The sequence below is a fragment of the Bactrocera dorsalis genome, chromosome 5 (assembly GCF_023373825.1).
Source record: "Bactrocera dorsalis isolate Fly_Bdor chromosome 5, ASM2337382v1, whole genome shotgun sequence".
Taxonomy (NCBI): Eukaryota; Metazoa; Arthropoda; class Insecta; order Diptera; family Tephritidae; genus Bactrocera; species Bactrocera dorsalis.
In genome coordinates, this window is record NC_064307.1 from 3,914,958 (window position 1) to 3,934,477 (window position 19,520).

Sequence of the window (19,520 nt, forward strand, 5' to 3'; positions counted from 1 at the left end):
CAATGCGCGTGACCCCAATATGTAAGCGTATTTCCTTTAATTTTAACTTGTCAAATTGGTTTGTCGATAAATCAAAATTAGTTAAAAATAACGCATACGCCGTGGCTGTCCCAAAGCGCACGACGCAGTGGCGCAAGTAAATATACACTAATACACACATCTGCATATGTATACAGTCATGCGAGGCAGTAGCCTTGTTCGCGCGTGTGCGTATGTAATAAATAATATCTAAAGCATTGATATCACAAACACGTCCCGCCAGGAGGGAGCGAACGGCGCAAGTAGAGGCAAAAGCAAGAACAAAAAGAAAATCAATACAATACAAGCACTTATAAAAGTGCGCACTACACTCTCAGTTAACTACATACTCACACATGCATACGCAAGTGTACGTGCGTTCGTGTGTTGATGCTTCTGTTGTTCGTAGGCATTCAAATGCAAAACAATCAACCGCAAGCTTTTAACAATATCGCCAAACAAATAACCGAACGCTCACTTGACTACAAACTAGCTGGCTTTAAGCTTTTACGAGTATATATGCTTGCATACAAGTGTGTCTACGTGTGTGTGTGTGCGTGATGGCATTTTGCTTTTATGGCCTTTCTGAACGCATCGGCGTCGTTATCCTTTCACACAGTGCCTCAATCGGTTTTTATGGCAAATCAAAAAAGCTTTTCAAATCAAGACGCTCAAAGAAATAAAGAAGTGTTGAACGAATGCCAATTTGAATATGATGATGACGATGATGGCGCTGATGGCGCCGATGATGATGTAAGGTAGCGGGTTCATATATTATGCGATTGTATGAATAAAATCGATGAAGCCTATTTGTGCATTGAGCTCATGGAAAACGATACCTCACCCTACCGGCATGTTGTTACATATGCAGCCATAAATATGGTTGTATATGAATATCAACACATTACCGAAGGCAATAGTTTGAGAAATACATTTACATGTTTTAGTAGCATTATGGACGCATGTTGTGAAAGGAAACTCACCATTCTCGACAAGTATTTTATTGGCTTTTAGATTGAATGTTTCAATGGCATAATTAATCAAGCGATTTGTATATATCTAGGAACAAGAAAACTATGGCTAGTTTGAACGTTTTGAAACTGATCCTTTACACACTTTACTTTGATACTTATATATTTTTAAAATTCTTTTAAAGTTTTTGATCCTATTTGTAGGTTTATATGTACATAAATATGTATACCTACATATTCTTTCTTCGAACTGTTTTTTTTGTTTTTATACTCGTATGCATTTACAATTTTTACTTTTATGATACCCTGAATAGGGTATATTAAGTTTGCTACGATGTTTGTCCTAAAGGAAATCGTCGGAGATATACCTTTAAATGACCAGTATGAGGAGCTGAGTCGATTCCGCTATATCTATCTGTCTGTCTGTCTGTATACACGCGAACTAGTAACTCTCTTTATACTTATACTTATACTTATACTTATACTTATACTTATACTTATACTTATACTTATACTTATACTTATACTTATACTTATACTTATACTTATACTTATACTTATACTTATACTTATACTTATACTTATACTTATACTTATACTTATACTTATACTTATATTTATAGTTATCGTAAGCTTCCTATTTTACTATTTTTCAAACTCATTAAATAATTTTTTCTCTTCCTTTCCAGCTCCTCACTGACGAAGGATAAAACGAGGTAAGTCCACAACGGCTCAATAGTAGTATTTTCTGGCAATAATTTAAAATTGCTTTAAAGTTTTGCTCCCGCTAGCCTTGAGTAATATACAAATTTAACTTTTTCAAGTTGAAGTTAGCAAATTGCCTATCGATACTTCTAATATCGATTACATTTGAACCACATGTATGTTCGCATAATAAATCTATGTACAAAACTAATACACACACATAAACACTTGCATAAATAACCGCAAGGCAACAGCGGTACCAAGCGCCAACTGCCGCGGACTGTCGGCGTTGACTGGCAGACAAGAATCAGTCGTGTTGGCATGTTTACCATTTAAGGATAATGTCGATGTCGACAACATTACCGCATTACGCAAACACCGTCAAACACACACACACACATTCTCATACACACATGCAAACATGCGATTGCCTATTTACATGCAGATGCGGCTATTTGAGCCTACAGCTGTAAGCTTGAGCTTCTTCAACATTTGTATGCATGCGCGTGTGCCTGTGTGGATTGTGTACTCATATGCAAATTTATGAGGCAATTGCTCCGAACTACCCCGCCAGCCTTTGTAGTTGTTTACAAACCCAAATACATGACATTATACGCACGCGGTCGTGCCACTCTTCTATGTGTGCATGTTTGTGCGCGCCAGTGTTTATGTAGTTGTTGGCCGCAGCCGTTGCGTGTAGCAAATAAAAACAATGAGCGGTACACATACATACGCACATAGCGCATGCATAGTTACATGTGTGGTATCTGCAGCGAGGGCGTGACGGCTTTTTGTGTCTGTCCGAAGCAGACACGTTGGATATTTGTTGCCAACCCAAAGGAATAACAGTAACTTTGTAGCGAAGAAATTCGGCTCTGTTCGCTCACTTTGTGTGAGTTTATTTGTCTTTAGCAATAATACACATTTGCATTTAAGTCTATGAGTGCGTGTGTGTGCATGCGTGTTTATGAAAATGTAGCTATTATCAATAACACACAACAGTTTGTCTACTTTGTATGCAAGTCCCGCGCAAGGAAGCATTTAATATTTGCTCTCGCAGTGTGCAAACTTATGACGCCAAACATTATTGCAAATTATAGATGTTTGTTTAGTAAAATGGCGTTTCATACTCGTAACTAACTTAGACTAAACTTTTAAAGACGTGAGTGTTCAGTTAAATAATAAGTGCGATATTTATGGGTGTGTTATAATGTGAAACGGTTAAATATATTTCATTGTTATATTTCCGAAGACTAGTAAAGGGTGATTTTTTAAGAGCTTGATAACTTTTTTTAAAAAAAAAAACGCATAAAATTTGCAAAATCTCATCGGTTCTTTATTTGAAACGTTAGATTGGTTCATGACATTTACTTTTTGAAGATAATTTCATTTAAATGTTGACCGCGGCTGCGTCTTAGGTGGTCCATTCGGAAAGTCCAATTTTGGGCAACTTTTTCGAGCATTTCGGCCGGAATAGCCCGAATTTCTTCGGAAATGTTGTCTTCCAAAGCTGGAATAGTTGCTGGCTTATTTCTGTAGACTTTAGACTTGACGTAGCCCCACAAAAAAATAGTCTAAAGGCGTTAAATCGCATGATCTTGGTGGCCAACTTACGGGTCCATTTCTTGAGATGAATTGTTGTCCGAAGTTTTCCCTCAAAATGGCCATAGAATCGCGAGCTGTGTGGCATGTAGCGCCATCTTGTTGAAACCACATGTCAACCAAGTTCAGTTCTTCCATTTTTGGCAACAAAAAGTTTGTTAGCATCGAACGATAGCGATCGCCATTCACCGTAACGTTGCGTCCAACAGCATCTTTGAAAAAATACGGTCCAATGATTCCACCAGCGTACAAACCACACCAAACAGTGCATTTTTCGGGATGCATGGGCAGTTCTTGAACGGCTTCTGGTTGCTCTTCACCCCAAATGCGGCAATTTTGCTTATTTACGTAGCCATTCAACCAGAAATGAGCCTCATCGCTGAACAAAATAAAGCGCGAAACACATTTCGAACCGAACACTGATTTTGGTAATAAAATTCAATGATTTGCAAGCGTTGCTCGTTAGTAAGTCTATTCATGATGAAATGTCAAAGCATACTGAGCATCTTTCTCTTTGACACCATGTCTGAAATCCCACGTGATCTGTCAAATACTAATGCATGAAAATCCTAACCTCAAAAAAATCACCCGTTACTTTTAGATTAGTACAATATTTTGTTGGTTTATTCTCACTAATCCAAAACTAAAAAAAAATTGTAGTAGAAAGAAAAAATAGCAAATATAAACGAAGTTTAGGGGGGAGCTGAGGTCGGGAAGAAGAAAAGTGGTTAAATTTGTAAGGGATAAAAAGGATTCATCTCGATTTCCTGCAAAAGTTCGAGTTCTATAGAAAAATGTTATATTGAAAAATTGTAGGCAATTAAAAAATCTACAACTTTTGCAATAACAGCTTTTCAACATAACTTCAAAATCTATGTGAAACATTCAAAAATCTACGTTTTTGGGCTTTTTAATTTTTATTAAAAATATATACATTACTTTGGTTAATTTTCTCAGAAGATTCTTTTTTACATCTGCTACTAGAAAATAACGGGCAAATGAAATCAAATTCCTAGTACTCAAAATACATAACTACACATTCATCGTTAATGCGAAGTACTTATTATAGAAGAAGAAAAAATACATTCAAAAGCACAAGCATAAGGCAACATATGTTGAAACCCCATCACTCAATGTTTGACCAAAAAGTTTAACTCCGAAGGCAAAAGTCAAAAACACCAAAATAAATTACAACAAGTCAGTTCTCGTTATGGACACAAATATTTCATCGAAAAACTATATTTCTACTGAACTAGCAAGAAAACATGATAAATCCTTGTACCCTCATGATGCCAGTACAAATCAATCTGCTTGTTGGAACTATTTCTTATTCTCTGTGGCTGCTTTAAGTGATGTTGTAGGAAGCCAGAGTAAGCCAAGTTAATCTAGTGAGTTACGGTGTGAGTACCTGCTCTTAGTTATTGTACTTATAAGAACACCACACACTTAAAGATACTCAAAACTGCGATGTCTCAAAGCTATTGAAGAGCACTTAATATTTATAACTACTTGAAAGTTCTCAGTACTCGAATATAGTACATCAATCGATATAATTACTTTAGCGGCAAGAACAATGTAGAAATAAATAGAACCTCACAATTTCAATATTCGAGGTGAGAAGCTGAGAAGCTAAAGCAAATTTATGGCTGCGTGTTCACGGTGGTTTGTCGGTACCTTAAATACAGCTTAAGAAAATTTGTCTCAAGCTCCAAAAAATACTTGTTTTGGCCCTCCAAGTGTTTATCTCAACTTAGGAATGAACCAAAGAACCTAACTTGACCTAATCTAATCTCTCATATTGAAGGAGGATTTTCTAAATTTCGATAAACTGAAGTTTGAAGAGGAACGAGTTTGAATAAAAAGAGCAGGCAATGTTGAATATTAGAAGAATATATTTGAACTAAAAAATAAATTTGAATAGTTGAATATTTATGCAGCTCTAAAAAATGCTTAAATGATAGTTTAATCCAAATTAGCCGAACGTAAGTTGTAGAGCATAGCTTCTGTGAGGATTTATAAGAAAACAAGCAGAGTATTGTGACATGAACGTTTCTTCATAGCTTGAATACGCGCTTTGCCAATATTTTTTTTTAATTTATTATTACTTAGAAAAGTTCTATATAATAATTATCCTTAAGATTGCTTTCTTACTAGTTTTTCCTATCTCTGTTTGAAAATCATAGTTATAGTCACATTTCCTCCACTAAACCATTATGAAATAATATCAGTACTCTCATCGTCATCATACACGGAACTTAAAGACTGAAGTAATTTTAATAAAACAAATCCAGTATCATTTTCACTTACTTCCAATTTACTTTGGCATTCTTCTTTAGCTCTGTTTTACTTACTTTCCTCTTTACAGATTTCATTTCTGTTAATGTACTTCCAAGTTTCTTCAATTTCCGGTGGATCCGCATTTATGCCGGCTAATGCTTGTGTCCCTTTAATAATTCGACTACCTTTCCGATTCAACTCTGTGCTCTATGCTTCTTTTACGACTTCTATGTTGCACATATAAAGTTTTATGCCACATCTAGCATTTATTTCCTGTTTATTGCACCCACGCGCCCAACTAACAACGTGGACAGCGCAAACCGGAAGTGTCGTACAATGAACTGTGCCCCCTCACCTACACACATCCAAGCAAGTAGCAAGTAGTTCGGACATTCGGGGCGCTCTTGAGTCATCATAAAAATACGGAAGTACACTTGCATATGTGTTGGTGTAGAAGTGTAAGCCAGAAGTGTGTCTGCAAATTACTTTTCTCGCATCAAAGTATATTATTCGGTCTTTATCACACCAAAGCCTGGCATCATTTTGCATATGCTGCGCATTTACTCCTTTCATTTGCGAACTATGAATATACCATAAGATCATGTATATATACGAGTATACTATGTACATAAATATTTTGGAAATGTATCCTCATTTCCTTCATCTGCTGCTTGCGTCTGGGCTGATACGGTTTGATGAACCCATAAAATTTTTTACACACTGTTGCTTTTTATAGTTTTCTCGCTCATTTTTCAGGCTTTTCACGCGTAGTTGGTATAAGAAACAGTTTGCCTAAAATGGCGAAAAATTCGCAAAACAATGAAAAAAAGAAATTCTTTCAAAGTGTTCCATAAAGCATTGAAAAAAAAAACAAGAAAAAACGTTAACTTCGGTTGCACCGGAGCTAAACTTCGTCTTTTTGATGCGTGAATTTCCACACATGTTTCCATTTCTAAATTACCGTTCATTCATATTGTATGACAGCTATATTCTGTAGTGATCCGATCTGAATAATTTCTTCGGAGATTGTATCACTGTCTTGAAAACTAATTCGTGCCAAATTTCGTGATGATATCTCCTTAAAAAAAATGTCGTAAACCGATCGCGCGTTCCGAAAAATGAGATTTTATATTAAAAATTTCGAAAATATTTTGCCCTCCTGAAACATTAATTTGTCGCACAGTGTTATTCTTTTGTTTATTTTTTGAGAATTTACACTTTTCTTCGAGGCACACACACCGTCTACAAGTGGGCTATTCTTTTTCTGCTATTTTGTAGCTACGCGAACGCTTCACTTGCACTCGTTTACACATTAACGGGTTAATGACTCGGAAGTTCTTGCCTCACTTACACTGAATTCCATTGCGTGCCACAACCTCAACCACAAACACAAACGCCCACATATACACACCTACACAGGCACAAAGGGCATATGTGTCGTTCAGGAATATTTACGCATATAAAAGTGGCTTTTGCATAAAGTTTCTCCGGCAGGCCTGGCTGTCAACGCATTTGCTACCACGTACATACATACCAGCATACGCATAGGCATATGTGTATGTATATACATATATATTTTTATATAGCGGCTTTGTGTCATGTACGTGTGCTGTGTGAATGTGTTTGTGTTTGTGTCTGTGCAGGTCTTTCCGGCTCGTGTAAATGCGTCGCTTAATCCGCCTTTCGCACATAAATCTTGATTTTCCTTGCACTTCCTTTTCACTTTGGCATATTTACAACAGTTTAAAGGCTTACCAGGCGAAAAGGGCCAAGCCAATGTGCTGGTGATTTGTTGCTTCCGCTTACCCCCGCTCACCTCGCCACTCTCCATTGGCCGCTTCTCGGCTATGTCGGCTCTGTCTCCGCTGTCGTGCGCTTTGATATTTGGCATTAATTCTTATCGATACATTTATCAATTTTATGTTCGTTTCGGGTGTATTTTTCCTTTCGTCTGCCCGTATCTGTCCTCCGTTGTATTTGTATTTCGCTTTAATGGCTAATTTTTAATTTGTTGCTTTCACTGTATATGCGTGGAAATTGCCGCTTGTTGTTGTGTTGGTGTATTGTTGTGTTGCGTGGTGTCTGCAGTGTCAGCCATATCTATTATTTATGTCAATTTATGGTCGACCAGGATGAATTGGCAATTTTCAATTGTAGGGCGCATTCAACTGGTTGCTTAGCATTTTTATCTGCTTAACGGTACAAGTGGCTGGTTGTCATATGAAATAAATACGTTGCACAGATAGCAGTGAATTGTGTGGTTTCTTTTCCTGCCACATAAATACTCTACAATTTGTTTGCGGGAGCACCTTGGCGTATGAGTAACTTTTTTTTGGAATGAAAACGAGTGCGTGTGATGTTGGATTTGGATTTCTTGGTAATGAATTTATTGAAAGAAATGGTTATAAGCTTAAGTAGGTTTGATGAAGATGCTCATTATATAAGAGTACTGATTGTGGTATAAAATTAAAAATATGAAATAATATTATACTTCACCATAAGCTCGTCATGGAAGTAAATTTGGAAGCCTTTAATTTGTAAGAAATTATAAATTTCTAAAAAAAAACTGATATATTAATGTCAAACTGAAAATATATAAGAAAGTCTAGAATTGATAGCAATTTTGGAGGAATGTTGCTGGCAGCCTAAAAATGTAAATGCAGTAAAGGATATTTCATGTAGTTCAATAAGGGCGAAGCTGACTAACTGAAGAGACATAAAAAGGTGTATATTATTTTGAAAGAGTGTCGTCATCCATTTGAATTGATTCTGGAATTACAAAAAGCTCAAAGTTGATTAAGTCGATTTTATTAACGAAATTTTTTTACTATAAGCATATTTGGTTGACATTTTAAGACATTGACAGAATTTCAGTAACTCCATACAAAATAATTTATCGATTAATCTTATGTATCGAATAATTAAAAAATCGATATTTCGATTAAGCTCGTCAAGGTTTTTGTAATATTTCCGATAATATTCAGAAATCATGAGATCCATTATTGCAACCTTTCCGATACGATGCGCATATACATACATATGTACATATGTATATATTTAATTTAGAACGATGTCATTTTTTGCTTCTTTAGATTTTTTAACAACTTTTCCATTATTCTCATTTTATTCTCTTACCAAATAGGATGTATATTAGAACCCATTTATATTCATGACATTTATTTCCGCGAAGAACACATGTATTTTTAAGTGCAATTAAGCGGAATTCTGCCAAAATTAGCTATTATATTTCGTCATAGAAAGCACAGCTGTAATTTAGTAGCTAAACCGAAACGAATTGCTGTCATCCTCGAGCATTTGTATATAATTAATGATACTCAGCTGTTTTATAATTATATTAAAGTCGTAAAAGCGACAAAATTAGTATCCGTAGCGCACATGTAACTCAATTACTATGAGAGACGAAATAAAAAAAAGGATATTAAGGAAAAAATCACAGCCTCACAAAGACATGACGTGCAGCGGTGCCCAAATCAAGCGAAATCGCGCGCATATCAGGCACACAGCTGCTAGCCGGCAACATCACATATGCTAATATATATCTGCACACTTTTACATATAAATAAGTATTTGGCATTTGTTTGACTGCATGAGCCATCAAAGCCACGAGCCACATATCAACGCCTCTCAAATTGTGCGTACGTGTCGGAGCTACTGGTAATAAAAAGCCAACCATCTGCATATGGTAGCAAATAATTAGGTGTATACACACATTTACACACCAAAGATGTGTTTGTGTGTGTGCGCAAGCTAATTTAATTTTTGTGAGCCTATAAAATGTAAGAAAATATGTGAAATGCGTCAGTGAGGCTGACAAGCTGGCGTGACTTAGTTGTGGGGCACCGCGAGCCTTAAGCAACTGCCACTCGCTGGTGTCGATTAAAACGCTGATGTTTGTTACAGGCTCTTGTTGTTGTTGCGGTTGGATATATGTGCAACATGCGGCGAGTTTGGTGGCCCTGCGTTGAGACGTTGTGGAATGCTACTTATTTCAATCGCCTTTTGGTTTGATTCAGTTCCTTACCACATGCTTGTGATGTTGTCTGTTGTTGTTTTTGTTATATTTAGTGTTATTTTGGGCAAGACTGTTGCAGACGCACTGAAGCGCGAATTAAAATATGCTGCCGTCGCTGACTTTAGGTTAATTTGTACCTTGTAGTGGAAGGGCGTCATAACGTATACGCAACCTTTTGCATTTTAACTTTAAATGCCGTACACTCCACTGCTGATACGCATATCCATTGATATATACTGTTAGAAATTATGTACACTCATAGGACATTTTCTTCTATTTGTGGCTTACTTTCTTTGACATTTTATTTCCACTGCTTAATTCGTACAAATTTTTGCGGTTTCTTCTTTTACGCTTCATTGACAATTCAATCGCATTTAGACCTGCCAACACATTTATTCTAACGTCTATGCCTGTACTTTTTAACCTGAGCATTATTTATTTATTTATCGTCTTCGCTTGTTGCTAAGCCCGTTGTGCATTTTACTTATTCCATTTATTTTTATTTTTGTTTTACTTCGTTTTATTTGAATGACAGACCGTATAATTTGATTTGATGACAAATCGAAATGTTTCCAGAAAATGGAATTTATTATCTTTACATGTGCGCAAATTCAGCTGAATATGTGCGTTGTGTGTTATTGATTTTATTACCATTATATATGCGGCAAATGTAGAGTATCAAAAGGTCATCAGAAAAGCTTGCCACGCGCGATGCATAAGCAGAAATTAAATTAAAAACAAGTAAGGAAGGGCTAAGTTCGGGTGTCACCGAACATTTTATACTCTCGCATGATAAAGTGATAATTGAGATTTCATTATCCGTCATTTACATATTTTTTTATTTTGGTTCCTATTGTATACATATATTGTATTATACAGAGAAGGCATCAGATGGAATTCAAAATAGCGTTATATTGGAAAAAGGCGTGGTTGTGAACCGATTTCCCCCATATTTCGTATATGTCATATATATGTTAAGAGAGTATTATATACCGAATTTCATTGAAATCTGTCGAGTAGTTCCTGAGATATGGTTTTTGGTCCATAAGTGGGCGACGCCAAGCCCATTTTCAATTTTTAAAAAAAGCCTGGGTGCAGCTTCCTTCTGCTATTTCTTCTGTAAAATTTTGTGTTTCTGACGTGTTTTGTTAGTCGGTTAACGCACTTTTAGTGATTTTCAACATAACCTTTGTATGGGAGGTGGGCGTGGTTATTATCCGATTTCTTCCATTTTTGAACTGTATATGGAAATGCCTGAAAGAAATGACTCCATAGAGTTTGGTTGACATGGCTATGGTAGTTTCCGAGATATGTACAAAAAACTTAGTAGGGGGCGGGGCCACGCCCACTTTTCCAAAAAAATTACGTCCAAATATGCCCCTCCCTAATGTGATCCTTTGTGCCAAATTTCATTTTAATATCTTTATTTATTGCTTAGTTATGACTTTTTATAGGTTTTCGGTTTCCGCCATTTTGTGGGCGTGGCAGTGGACCGATTTTGCCCATCTTCGAACTTAACCTTCTTATGGAGCCAAGAAATACGTGTACCAAGTTTCATCATGATATCTCAATTTTTACTCAAGTTACAGCTTGCACGGACGGACGGACGGACGGACAGACGGACGGACGGACGGACGGACAGACGGACGGACGGACAGACAGACATCCGGATTTCAACTCTACTCGTCACCCTGATCACTTTGGTATATATAACCCTATATCTAACTCTTTTAGTTTTAGGACTTACAAACAACCGTTATGTGAACAAAACTATAATACTCTCTTTAGCAACTTTGTTGCGAGAGTATAAAAAATAAAACAAAATAAAAATTAGATTCAAATCGGCGTCTCTTACGTTTCGAATTTTATGTTAGAAGTATCGCATAATTTTTTTTGAAAGCGATTTTATCTGTTCTATATGGTATATGGAGGAGTTAAAATAACGCCTAACACTTCTCACATATAGAAGATATTGTCTTAGAAAATAACCTGTGCCAACTTTTGTTAAGAGACATTATCAAATGTGAAATTTTTCCATATAAGAACTTGCTCCAATCGTTTGGTTTGTATGGCAGCTATGTGTTATAGTGGTCCGATATCGGCAGTTCCGACAAATGAGCAGATATATTTTAAAATTTCCTTATACACTTTACAATAAAACCGAACCCTACTTTTGTCATCGCAAAAAATTAGTTTCACGCTTTTTCGAAATATTTCCCATAGGGTTTAGAAATTAAGCTTGTTGAAAACATCCTTTTTAATAATTCATTAGCCACGTTTTCCTCTTATTTCAAATGTGCTAAATGGTATTCAGTCAAGCTTATATGACAGAGAGGCCCGCTTGTTATGTTTTGGATAAATTTGGCAATATTTTTGTGGATGAAAGTATTTACTTAATATATGTTTTTATTGAAAATATTTGGTTAAAAAATAGGCCTACTTCCCATTTTTTTATTTTCTGGGGAGATCCATGTAAATTATGAGTGTAAACTGAATCGCTAAAAGTTTTTCCTATTCATATGACCTTTAACCTTCATATGGCTCTATTTGGCAGCTGTTTGCTTATGGCGGGCAAAGCTTCTTGCCGATTTTTCAGTTGTTTCAGTTGTGTTTCAGTTTGCTATTTTCAAAAGATTGTGGCTACGAAATTGTTGAAAATAATTCAGAAGAATTTGAGGAGTTTTATTTCTTCAGTTTTCTCTTCTTTCCAAATACAGGAATTTTACTTGTTTACATAACCACCGAGCCAGAAATGGGTGTCATCGCTGAACAAAATTTGGCTTGAAAATGTTGGATCTTCTTGGAACTTTTTAAGAGCCCCATGGAGCAAAGCGATGTTGTTTGGAAAGGTCGATGGGCTTCACTTCTTGTACACGTTAAATTTGGTATGCTTTCAGAGTTGTTGCGAAAGCGCCGAATGGAGGTCTATTCGGTCAAATATTATCTAATAAGGAATGCTGGATCACAAGATGGGTGATGGTGTTGCGAATAGTATGCTCAGTAGGCATACTATATAGAGCGAAGAGCACGAAACACATTATTTGCATAAAGAAGAAGAAGAAACACTGCCTTGTATAAAAAGGTAATTTGTAAAAAAATTAATAAAAAGTATTGGCATTAGCATAAGAAAGAGTAACAAGCACTTACTTTGCTTTGAAACAGATAATCCTGAAAACAAAACAAGTCCTTTTTTGATCGTCCTCAGTTATTTTTGATCGAAAGGACTTAACTCATTTCTCTTCTATTGAAAGTCAACAAAATTGGGTAGAAATCGATACAAATATCGATGGAATTATTCAAGAGATTTGCTTAGGCAGAAATACAAATTTTATTCCGACGAAGTTTAAGGAGAATTCGGTCTATAAATATCGAATATTTTTACAGATAAAATCCGGTAAGCCAACACTTTCAGTGCCAAATATTAAGTTAAATTAAATTTGAAATTGAATAACCCAATTTCCGAAATAAAGTTCCTATCTCGTAATATTTTTATATTTTAACAAGTTTTAGTTGTGTATTTAGGCTAATTCTTATGCAAGTCCTTAGCATGCTTGCTCTCGAGCGACGTTTACTTGCAATATATAAAAGCAACACTTCATTCTGCGCTTTATCGCATTTTAATGCAACACAAAGCGAGGACACAAGTATCTGCAAGAGCCATTGCAGCTGAGTATCGTGCGAATCAATTAGGCATTCAAGGTGCGAAGTGTTTGCATTAATTTTCGGTGGTGAAAAATGTCCTTGTCTTCCGTTTTGCGAAACCACTGCGTTTAATCTTAGCGCACTTCCGTGTACAGTTAACCGCATTTGTTTCACACACACACACATACACCACCTAACACATACAAGCACGTTCGTAAGCACACTTTTACTGCACTCAAGTCGCGATACCGTTATTAAAACAGTGGAAGGACATTTTGCAAATGAAGTGCCGACGACAATGGCGAGTGCCACTCGAATTTGGAATGCAGAGACGGCGCTGGACAAAAACACTTATGAATACATAAACACGTAGCATGTACAAGAGATACAACAACAATGTATGCACGAAAAATAAAATAACATTAAAAGCCAGATAAAGCACGGGGAGGAAGAGACGGCAGGACAACAGCTGGTTAAGAGACACAAGGCAAGGGTGGACCTTAAGCATTTATTTTAGGACCAAAGCGGAGCTGCTGCACATATTTACGAGCGTGTTGTTAACGGGAATGGCAGTCGTTATAGCGCGCCGCAGAGCGTGGGGAGCTGCGCTGGCAAGTCGGAAAGGAAGCGAAATTAAGCGTCTAGGGCCACTAAAGCCACAAATACACCTATTACATGGAAAAGATAGTTAAAATGTTTTGACGTTGTCGTTGTTGTTGTTGCTGTAGCACATAACAGCAGCACGCTATGGGTACACTTGCAACAGCACTTAGAGGTGCTTAGCGGCTACAGTTCGCTGGTTGCTGGTTGCGCTGGCTGCCATTAAACGCAGCTGTATGTGTATGTGTAAGTGTGCACGTGTGAGTGTATGTGTGCATACTCGAAAGCAATTTTATGGCTCGCAACCGCAGCACGATGTCAAGCGCTTTGTACTCTCATGCAGCAACTTAATTAGTTTGTATTTATATATTATTTATGAGTGGTGGCGCACAACAACAACAACGAAAAAGGACTCGTACAGGCTCGTGTAAAGCAGGTGGGTTCAGCGCCGGTAATTAAGTGTTAGTTATCTGCAACAATAGCACTTCCATCTATGTATATGTATATCACAAGTGGGTATGTGTGCGAGAGTGCGATGTGACCTTCCACCATTTATGGTGAGGTATGCGCCAAATGACAGTTTTTTGTTGACTTTTGGGAGAAAAGCAGCTGCAGCATTCGCTTATGTAACACCACACTAGTTGCTGAGATGTTTGAATTTTTCTTTTTTTCGCAGGTTTTTTTAACCTTGCCGTGCGGATGGCCAATGAGACACAAACAATAATATTTTCACTTGCCTTATGTGAACCTTTTTTGCACACACACGTATAAATTATTTACATGTGCCGCATGTTTGACATGCTTTTGAGAGCTTACAGTTGTTTGACTTGTAGTAAGCTATGTTTGTTTAATTTATCATATTTTTTTTTTGTTTTTTTGCGGCCAGAAAGGACAGCTGATACTATAGTTCACACAAACACATACTCAAAAGCCTACTTATGTAATCATTTTGTAACTCAGCAGCTGACATTATTCGCACACTTGCACTAGTAAAGAAATGTTGGTGAATTATACCACAGGTGCGCCATTTATTTCACTTTCATAGGTGAATACGGACATACAGAAAATTTGGTGTATACTAATTTATTCATACAAGTTAGTATTCGAGTAACTAATTCCATTTCTGGGTTATTTTTCAAAGCACCAGCATCTCTAATGAAATTCTTTTACACAGAAATCGTTTTTGTATACTCTTCTCGTTGGAGTTTTAAATGAAAATTTCTTTAAGATGAATATAACATCGATAAAGTTGAAGAAACTATTCTTAAAAACAATCCTGTTGCCATAAGAGGAGTAACAGAGGATCTTAACATCTCTTATGGATCGACTAAACAAGATTTGGTCAATGTTTTGGGTATGAAGCGTGTCAATATTAGACTCGTACCAAAAGATCTGAATATTTTGCAAACTCGACGTTGAGTAGAGGTCGCAAAAGAGATGTTTTGTATCGTATATGAGGACACTACGTCCATCAAACACATTATTACTATGGGCGAGGCGTTGGAGTATGAATAACACGTCGAAACCATTCAAAAGTCCATCGAGTGTTGCTCCAAAAGTGAGCCGAAACACGAATTTGTTGAAGTACATTCCATCCCTGGGTTACAGCAAAAGGACGAAAAATTTGGATTCATTATTGGCATGATTATATTTACATATTTACTTACATCGAAGATGATAAAAAAAATATTTTAAAATACGCGAAAGAGTCAAATATGAATCATTGGGAGATTGTGGCGAAAAGGGTGAATTTTAATTATTTTATTATGAAAGCACAAGTCCTTTCATCTATGTTTAGAAACGATCATTACAAGTAAAGACAAATACATATACATTTTATTGAAGCTATAGATGTCGCATGTTCAATGGGAAAATTTTAATCCACAGTTTAGTCGGAAAATTTTACGACGTTTATTTTTTGAATGGAATCACGACACACGGTAATCATATTAGAAGACTAGGTTCATTCACTACAACTTACAAAACCCAAACAAAATAAGAGTTTCATGGGATGTTGCACTATACTGTTGGACCAACACGAACGCCTGAATATTAATCATGAAGATATAATGCAAATTATAACAAATTTATAGTATATTCCTAAATACTACTTTATGTATATAAAAAAAAATCCAAAGCAATGTTAAATTAGAAAGTTGTAAATAATTTTTCTTGTGCTTTCATTACCAATTTTTTTGTTTTTATAAATTACATACTGATTACAATAATAACTCTTCAGAGGGCCAATGTTAAGTAATGCTAATGACATAAAATCCGAAAAAATCTCTAGTACCGTTATTCTTCAAACACTAGTTGTATTTGCAGTCCTACTGATATCAATTTATAAATTCTTTCCGCTTCTCTTTATGCTTCCCTTTCTCACATCTTAAAGCTATTCCCGTAGATTTAGTTTCCAAAGCTAAAATAATTCTTAAGTCAAATAAACAATAACAGTTCCTTTCAAGTTTTCCACGAAATACCATTTAACGGTATTTTTACAAATTGTGTTTATGACGCCACTTCAGTCAGCCGCTTATAATTCGTTGCTCCTTTCACTTTGACGGGGAGCATTTCTCAGCTGGTTCTCTGCCACAAAAAAGAAAACTCGCTTATCAATCTTCCACTCTTTTTCGCATTAATTTTTCATAAATCGAAATTTTACTTTGGAAGCTTGTAAACAATCCGCTGGCAACGCCAAGCCACGTGCCCTTCAGTCGCCCATGAAAAATGCATGCAATCAAAAGAGAAGAAGAAGCATGTGAGAAATTAGCAAAAATAACTTGCAACTTAGCGCATAACTTCGGTGTGATTTTTTTACGACTTCCCATAGGAAATTGGCGAAAATGTGCGTATAAATAATTTCACAATTCAATTACCGGCTGGGCGTATTCCCCGCTGGATGTAAACCGCATTTCTGACGAATTGGTTTCGGAGCATTTTTTATTTGCCACACACACACGAACTTGCCTGTACTAATATATTTTTTTAGAGCTAGAGAAACCCAAAAAAAATTGTGTGTTTGTGTTTACGAACATGTGCGGCTGTGCGTGTGGATATGTATGTGTGAGGCAGATGCGTGTTACCCACTCACGAAAAGTATTGTCTGCAACTTTTCGCAGTTGTTGTTGCTGCACTGGTATAAAGTTCGCTGCTTAGCCAGTATACTAGCAGCGTGTTAGCACCAGTATAGCAACAACAATTGACTGCGCATAAAGTCCCATTTCATTGTGATTCACCGCAGAAGTTTGGAACAATTCACCAGCAGGAAATATGCGCTGACTTTGGCACCAATGTCGAAAGTACAACTCGCATCTGTATAAATCTATATCATACTGTATAGTATATGTGTGTGTTTGTTGGTATTTGTGTCGCTCACTGCCAGAGTATGCGCTGCTGTGCGAAGCAAAGTTGTAGCCAATTTCGTTGTTGCAGCTGATAGAACTCTCGTTGTTAGTTATGTCGTGCGCTTCGCTGGTGTCTGTTAGTTCAACGCTTCCGCTTCGCATTCCAGATTAGCTGCGGTTGCTGAACGCAAGCGAAAAATGTTTGGAATTGCAGAAATAACGACGGGTGAGTGGTAATGGATACAACTTTAATGGTAATTTGAGGCAATAGCTTCTTTTTACTCGGAAGTTTCTCTAAATTTTATTTACTAAGCAAAATGTTTGGTACTTGCAGCAGAAATTTTTATGAAGAGAGTTAATCAGTTTGGTGAATTCCAGTCGGGCCTTATTTTGTACTTTCTAATCTATTAACGAAGTCTTAAATTGTTTGGGAAGCAAAGGTTTATTGCATTAGAAGAATGAAGATTAGAATGATACCACGATAATACTCTCGCTTGGGACCTATGCCAACCAAAATAATATTAATAATAATATCGAAAAAGTCTTTTCATATTTCTAATTAAACTATATGGCGGATGCATCAAAACTTCCCAGTCAAGCTCTCTCAGTTTTTGCCCAGTCATCATGGGATGTATGTGGTCTAGCGTTGTCCTGATGAAAGACGAAGTCCTTCTGTTGATCTCTTCTGGCCGTTTTTTCAATAGCTTGCTTCAATCTCATCAATTATTGACTGTAAAATGCAGAATCAACCATTCGACAGGCTAGAGCAGCTCATAGTGGATGATTCCTTTTCAATCTCACCAAACACTCTGCATAACCTTTTGAGGCGTCAATCCTGGCTTTGCGACCATTTGTTGAGCTTCATTACGCTTGGACCATGATTTTTTCGCACATTATTGTCGTATTTGATCCACTTTTCGTCTCCTGTTACCATTCACTTCAGAAATGGTTCGATTTCATTTCGTTTCAGCAAAGAATCGCAAAAGTTAATTCGGTCAGATACATTTTTCACAGACAATTTATGTGGTACCCAAACATCGAGCTTCTTTTTGCAGTCAGCCTTTTTTAAATGATTCAAAACCGTTTGATGATGAATGTTAAGTTTCTTAGCAATGTCATGGCTGCTTATGTGACGGTCCTGGTCAATATTTTCCGTGATTTCATAGACTTTTTCAACGATAGGTCGACCAGAGCGAGGTGCATCTTTCACATCGAATGGTATGATACAATGTGATTGGTAGCACTCGATACATATGACTGCAACGACATCCATTGACAAAATACGAAAAGACTTTTTCGACAACCCAATATTTCAGAAAAAGCCATGTAAGCAATAAGAAATGTGAAAATCGGCTTTTCATGAAAGAAATGTTAACTTGTAATTGTCCTCAAAATATTCTTTTCTCTTTGAAAACGACCTTTGTAATTTTTGAATATGACAGCACAACCACCAACCAACAAAAACCGACAGCGTGTGGTGCAGATTGAATATGTATTTAAATTGCTACAATGACATGCAATACAGCAATTTCAGAGTTGACAAAGTGATCAATATTTGTCGAACAAGTGCGCACAAGTTTTTATGTCCCCTTCTCCTTCCAGCAACACACATACATTTACAGAGAGTTTACTTATTCGCAAACATATTTACATTTCCAGGAACAGTTATAAGCTTGTTAATCAATAGTATGTCCTCACTCCCGTCCACAATCCGACGTCTTGCGGCTTTGGCTTGTCATTAGCACTACAAAGCAAGCGTTACAACAACAAAAACATAACGTGAACTTACAATGTTGACAATAACAAGGAAACTGCCTACTAATTTCTCCCAATTTTTCTTCTATTTCACTCTACTTTATTTATTGCGACTTTGTTGTTGTTGTTGTACAAGTTGTCCTTTTATTCCACTTTAGTAGCCATGCAATCTGCCATGAAATGTTCAAAAATTACTTGAAAACTTTTAGGCAGCCGAAAGCGGTGCTTGTGGACCAGAGAGCCCACAAGCTCACACACACTTGCACTCACACAAATAGTACAAGTGTCGCAGTTGGAAATTTTGTCCCGTCATCATCATTAGCATTACAAGCAGAAAAAACAACAACAATAACAATTACAACAACGACAACCACTTCATCAGCTGGAGACTGAGCAGCGAACGAATTGATTTTATGGTGATTTCATAAACGCTGGCTTGCATGTGTGCGTCCGTGTATATGTGTGTGTGCGCGTACCAAGCACCTAGAAAGTGTGGGCACTTGCTGTTAAATGTGCCACATAAATGCGATGGTGGTTGCCACAGCGTGAATGTGAGGTGAGCAGCATATGTGT

General features: G+C 36.7%; 1 protein-coding gene across 6 annotated transcripts in view; it reads left to right on the forward strand.

The window, feature by feature from the left end:
* Positions 1-19,520, forward strand: part of LOC105232812 (putative uncharacterized protein DDB_G0286901) — a 118,873-nt gene that overhangs the window by 19,531 nt on the left and 79,822 nt on the right. For all 6 annotated transcript variants that reach the window (XM_049458073.1, XM_049458076.1, XM_049458072.1 and 3 more), the window contains one exon: positions 1,679-1,705. The gene's annotated coding sequence lies outside the window, so the exon portion shown is untranslated. The remainder of the gene's footprint in view (positions 1-1,678; positions 1,706-19,520) is intronic.